Raw genomic sequence first — 7004 nt, forward strand, 5'->3', positions numbered from 1 at the left:
CCTCCTCCTTCTCCTTCCTTCCTCCTCCTCCTTCCTCCTCCTTCCTTCTTCCTCCTTCTTCTTCCTTCTTCCTTCTTCTTTTTTTTTGCATACCAGAGGGAGACTGGACTTGGGACCTTGTGCTTGCCAGGCAGGCGCTTACACCGCTGAGCTGTCTCCCCAGCCCCTTGTCAGTCTGGACCCAGATGACCACGGGCTTTTCCTTCCTTCTGTTAATGTGCTGTATAGCACATTGATTTTTGTTATGTTGAATCATCTTTGCATTCTGAATTGAAATCCTTGACTGTGATATCTAACCTTTCTAATGTACTGTTAAACTTCATTTGCTAGTATTTTGTTGAGAATCTTTAGAAATATCAAGAATATTAGGGGCCAGGGAGATAGCTCAGTAGAATAAGCACTTGCCTGGCAAGCACAGGGTCATGAGTTCAATCCCCAGTACCGCAAAAAAAAAAAAAAAAAAAAAAAGAGAATATTGGTCTGAGTTTTCTTGTTGTGTATGTCAGGTTTTGGAATCTCAGTAATGCTGTCCTTGGTTTAGAGGCTGTTGCTCAAATTTCTTGGAATAATTTGAGGAGGACTGGTGTTCCTTCTTGAATTGTTCTAGATATCACCAGCGAAGCTACCTGGTCCTCAACTTTGCTTTGTTGGGTGCTGGGTAGCTGATGCCGTCTCCTGACTAGTTACAGATCTGCTCAGATCTGCGCTTCTGAATGGTTCAGAGTTAGTAGCTTGTGCATGGGACTTCGTTCCGTTCATCTGTTTGGCCCCTTTGTCAAGGATGAGATGGTTGAATATGCATGGGGTTGCTTCTGCATCCTCCGTATTGTTTCAGTGATCCACACTCCGTCTTTCTGCCAGTACCATGGCATTTTATTTTAGATCAATTGATCAATCTATCAATCTACCTATCTATACCTATCTGTCTATCTGTCTGTCTATCTATCTATCTATCTATCTATCTATCTATCTATTACAAGGTCTCACTATGCAGCTCAGACTCCTAGCGATCCTCCTGTCTCAGCCTCCTCAGCACTGGGATTACAAGCATGTGCCACCACACCCAGTTTTGGTGGCCATCTCAGTGTGGGGCTGGCGCAGCATGTGGTATCAGGGATTGAACCCAGGTCCTTGCGCTTGCCAGGCAGGTGCTTAGACCGATGAGCTATCTCCCAGGCCCACCATAAGTCTGAGGTTGTGGTGCCTCCTACCTTGTTCTTGTTGCTCCTGGTTTCTTTTGCTGTCCTGGTTCCATATGAATTGTAGGACTGTTTTCTCTAGTGCTGTGAGGAATGCTATTGCTACTTTGATTTTTTTTTTCTCCTTTGATTTAGACATATTAAATCTCTATATCTATTTTCAGAGTATGGCTGTTTTGGCAGCATTGATCCTGTTTTATCGAGGAACATAGGGCATCTTGCCATTTTTTTATGTCCTCGTTAATCTCCTTTTTCAGATACAATACTTTACCTTATAGAACTCTTTCATGTCCTTGCTAGATTCATTCCCAAGTATTTAGTTTTGCTTGAGGCCATCGGGAATGGTACCTAATTTGTTTTTCAGGGGGTTTATTGGTGTACAGAAACACTTGGTAGCCAGTGTGGCGGTGCAAGGCTGTAATCAGAGGCTGAGGCAGGAGGGTCACAGCAAGTGTGAACCAGCCCCAGCTACATTGTGAGTTCAGGGATAGCCCGGACTGCACAGCAAGGCCCTATTCAAAGAAGCGCACGCGTGCACACACACACACACACACACACACACACACTACTGATTTCATTTTTTAATCTTGCTACCTTGCTGAATTTATTAGTTCTAGGAGTTTTTTGGTGGAGGTTTTTTGGGGCCTCCTATGTAAGTAATCATGCTGCCGTCCATGAATAGTTTGACTTTGTTGTTTACTATACCTATAATATTTTTATCATTCATGTTATATCTTTTGTCTGATTGCTGTGGCTATAGTTTCAAGTGTGTACTACACTGAATAGGAGTTGTGGTGATAGTGGGGACATCCTTGTCTTGTTCCTGATTCTAGAGGGAAAGCTAGTTTTTCCCCATTTAATAGGGTGTGGCAATAGGTTGCTCCTAAGTTGCTTTCGGCAGATTGACATAAGGTCCCTCTATACCTGCTCAGGGCTTTTGTTTGCTTTTGTTTTAATGAGTGGATGTTGGATTTTGTCAGAAGTTGGCTTTTTACACCTATTGAAATGATCCTGTGATTTTTGTCCTTGCCTCCTTCATGTGATTTGCATGTGTTGACTCGTTCTTGCATCCCTGGGATGAAGCCTGTTCGGTCATAGCGTATGACCTTTTTAATGATTTGTCCCATTCTGCTCGCCAGCGTCTTTGCATCTGTGCTCATTGAAGAGACTGACCTGTGGCGTGCTTTTCTAGTTGCGGCGGCGTCCGCCTTTGGATCAAGGCAGTGCTTCCCTCCAGGCGGCGCTCTTTCCCTTTCTGTTCCACTGAAGAGTTAGGGACTGTTGGTGTTAGAGCTTCCCTGAAGAGTTTCTAGAATTCAGCGGTGAATCCTTCAGATCCTGGGCTTTTCCTAGTTTGTAGGTTTTTTACTATTGCCTAATTCTCATTATCCATTATGGGATTATTGGTTTAGACATACCTTGTTGGCTCAGTTTTGGTAAGTCATATATATCTAGCGATCTATTTCTCCTGGGTTCTCCAATGTATTGAAGTACAGGGTTCAAAGTAGTTACTAATAATCTGGCTTTCAGTGGTGTCTACTATGATTTCACCTTTTTCTTTTTCAGACAGGATCTCATATTATGCGGTTCAGGCTGGCTTTGAGCTCCTTGGTAGCCAGGCTGGCCTTGAATTTACAATGATCCTTTTGCCTCAGCCTCCAGAGTGCTGGGACTATAGATGCGTCCCACCAACCTGGCTCTAATTCCGTAGATAGTACCTTTCTCTGTTGTTGGTAAGACTGGCTAAAGGTTTGTTTTGTTCACTATTTTGAAGAACCAGCTCTGATTCATTGTTTCTTTGTTTGAGTCTAAAGTTTAGATTTTGCTCTGATCGTTCTAATTTCCTTCCTTTCACTAGCTTTGGATTTCGTTCGTTCTTGGTTTGCTGTGACCTTGAAGTCCATTATGTGAGTATTTGGGCTCTTTTCTGATGTTGGCATTCATGGCTGTAAACTTCTTATAGGGCTGCTTTCATTGTGTCACGCAGGCGCTGGCAGGCTATGTTGGCGTTGTCTTTTGATTCTAGGAACTAATTTCTTCCTTGATTATTCAAGAATGTTTCATTTAATCGCCATATATTTGCATAACTCCCACAGTTCCTCTTGCCCTTGATTTCTAGTTTGATTGCACTATGACCTTAAATATGCATTGGATAATTTTGATTATTTTTTGTTCACTTCAGCATGTGGCGAATGTGGGCAAATACGCAAATATGTGGTCTGTCTTGGAAAGGGCTTTATGTGCTGCTGATGGCGTGTACTGCTGGGTGGAGCACAGTAGGGGTCTGTTAGCCCTCTTGCTTGAGGTGGGCTCAGCTTGGATGTTTCTTCATTGTTTTTTTTCTTCTCTAGTCGATCTGTCTGTGATGGTGGGGCAAGGAGGTTCCCTGTAATTTTTTTTTTGTGGAACTGGAGATTGAACTCATGCCCTTGCGCTTGCCAGGGAAGCGCTTATTCCACTGAGCCAGCTCCCCGGCCCCGGTTCCCCTGGAATTGCATTGACGCCTATGTTATCTTTTATGTCCATAAGTTTGTTCTGTGAAGTTATGTGTCCCAGTGTTCAGTATATACATTTCTGCAATTGTTACTGCTTCCTGTCAGTTTGTTCCTGTGACCAATATGTAGTGACATTTTTCTGCCTATTCTGATCAGTTTTGGCTTGAAGTTCACTTTGTTTGAAAGTAGATTTTTGGTCTGTGAGTTTCTTTTGGATTAAGTGTGTTTTTTGTATACAGCATACTGTTGGGTTTCCTTCTTGGCCCAGTCTGTTCATCAGTGTCTTGGGTGAGGAGCTGAGAGCATTCACACCGCGTATATTTACTCCTATCACTGCATTACTTCCTTGTTATTACTGAACTTTTATTTGATGTAAGCATTTATAGCTATAAATTTCTCTCAGCATTGTTTTTGTGCATCCCATAAGTTTTGGTATTTTGTTTATTTACTTATTTTTATTTATATTTATTTAGTTAGTTTTGGTATTTTATGTTCTAAAAAAAATTTCTGGGTCACGGGGAGAGCTCAGCTGCACAAGCACTTGCCTGACAAGTGCAAGGTCCCGAGTTCAATCCCTGGTACCACACAAAAAAAAAATTATCCATTGTGATTTCCATTGTGACCCATTGGTTGTTTAAAACAATACCATTTAACTGGGCATGGTAGTACATGCTTACAATCCCAGCTACTGAAAGGCCAAGGCACGAGAATTACAAGTTCAAATCCAGTTTAGGCCACTTAAGGAGACACTATGTCAAAATAAAACTAAAAAGGCATGCAGCTCAGAAGTAAAGTGTTTGCCTAGCATGTGCAAGGTCTTAATTTAGTTCTCAATACTGTTATCAAATCTGCGGAGAGACAGACAGAGACAGACAGAGGCAGAGACAGTGAGAGAGACAGAATGTACTGTTTAATTTCTACATATTTAGGAATTTTCTGCTATTGATTTCTAATTTTAATCCATTGTGATTATGATAAGAAAGCTATTTTGTATAGTTTCAGCATTTCAAAATTCATTAAGATTCATTTTATGGGGCCAGCCTGATAGCTCAGCAGACTAAAGCGCCTCCTTAGGCAGAGCACAGTGGCTGGGATTCGATGCGCCTGCAGAGTGCGTGAGAGGATGATTGAGACTGAGCGTGGTGGTGTGCGCCTGTAATCCCAGCGCTTGGGAAGCTGAAAACAGGAGGATCACTACGAGTCTGATCTGTGTAGTGAGACCTTACAGACCTACACTAAGTGCATAAAAAAAGAGACTCATTTTGTGACCTTATATATCTTACAACTATGTGCCCTGGAAAAATTGTTTCAGTGTACTTAGTATTAGTTGGTACGTTGTATATATGTATTAGGTCTAAATAGCTTATGCTGTTGTTTAAGTCTGCTATTTCCTTACTGATCTTCTTACTGTTCTATCTACAATTGACTGGGTTGAAAGCCTAATACTATAATATAGCTGTCTACTTTTTTCTTTGATTCTGTCAATATTTCCTGCACATTCTTAGGATCTATGGTTATTGGTGCATATATGTGTATAATTGTTATATGTAATTATTTATTTTTAAAATTAATTAATTTATTTATTTATTTAGCGGAACAAGGGATTGAACTCAGGCCCTTGCACTTGACAGGCAAACGCTTATTCTACTGCGCTATCTCCCCAGCCCCTATATCTAATTATTTAATTGACCTTTATTTCATTGTATAATATTCCTCATGGTCTTGTGAGACAGTTTTCACTAAAAGTCTTTTTTGTCTGGTTTTATGGAATATCTTTTTCATCCTTTCATTGTCAACTTGTATTTGTTTAGGTCTAAAATGGGTCTCTTAAAGACAACATATATTAAGATCCCACTTTTTAAAAACTTTTAAAATCTTTTATTTATTTCTTTGGTACTGTGCAGCTCAGGCTTGGACTTGTAGTGATCCTTCTGTCTCAGCCTCCCCAGCGCTGGGATTATAAGCGTGCGCCACCAGGCTTATTTGGTGATTTTGGTGGCTGGCACGGCGTGCCCAGAGTTCCTGGGCCGGTACAGCTTGTGGCACCAGGGTTCAAACCTGGGTTCTTGCGCTTGCCAGGCAGGCACTTCGACTGCTGAGCTATCTCCCCAGCCTCATTCATCAAATTTTAACAGTAGATTTTTAACTGCTCTATAAGCATGCATTTTTTTATTTAGTAATTAAATCAGTTTACATTTAAAGTAATTACTGTTCAGGATGGACTTGTTATCACCATTTTGTTACTTGTTTTCTATTTATCTTTTCCTAGCCTTCAGTTCCTCCCATATTGCCTCCTGTCTAGGGGATGGTATATTTGATTCCCTTCTCATCTGCTTTTCTTTTCTTCCTTTCTTTTTTTTTTTTTTTTGCGGTACCAGGGATCGAACTTAGGACCTTGCACTTGCCAGGCAGGCGCTTACACCACTGAGCCATATTCCCTGCCCTCATCTGCTTTACTTTTTTTTTTTATATTTAGGGCAGGGTCTCACTATGTAGATCGGACTCATAGCAGTTCTCCAGTGTTCAGCATCCCAAGCGCTGGGATTGCAGCTCCGCCCCACCACGCTCAGTCTCAATTGCTGGCTCATTGGGGGTGGGGCTGGCAGGATTGATCCCCAGCCCCTGCACTCTGCCAAAACAGGCACTTTAGCCCACTGAACTATCAGGCCAGCCCTATCATCTGCTTTTCTATATTCTGTATTTTTTTCTTTGTGATTATAGTGACATTTATATTAAACATCCTAAAGTTATAACAATATTTTTTAAAAAAATTTTGGTACCAAGAATTGAACTCAGGACCTTGCACTTGCCAGGCAGGCACTTGTGCCACTGAGCTATATCCCCAGCCCATAATAGTCTTTTTTAAACTGCTAACTTCAATCACACATAAAGCTTCTGCTCTTTACAATCTTTCCTCTTTTATGTTATTGATATCATAATCTATATTTTTATATACTGTGTGCCCATGAACAAGATTTATAACTTTTATGCTTTTCTATCTTGAATCATGTAAAGGAATATAAATGGAGTTGTGAAGCAAAATTACAATAATGCAGGTTTTTATACTTCTCTATGTATTTACCTTTATTAGAAAATCTTATAAAATACAGTTTTGACTTTCTGTCTAACCTTTCTTAGAACCTGAAGGCCAACCTTTAACATTTCTTACAGGGCAGATCTCTTGGCTTCTCAGCGGTGTCCATGTCCACGCTAGCCACGGAGAAAGGCAACCTGTGAAGACTAGACCGAGCTGTGGGCGGCCTGCAGGCGTGTCCCGACGCCCTTCTGGAATGTTCTTGCCAGGCCGGTG

The sequence above is a fragment of the Octodon degus genome, unplaced genomic scaffold (genome assembly GCF_000260255.1).
Source record: "Octodon degus isolate 3935 unplaced genomic scaffold, OctDeg1.0 scaffold00014, whole genome shotgun sequence".
In the NCBI taxonomy this organism is placed as follows: Eukaryota; Metazoa; Chordata; class Mammalia; order Rodentia; family Octodontidae; genus Octodon; species Octodon degus.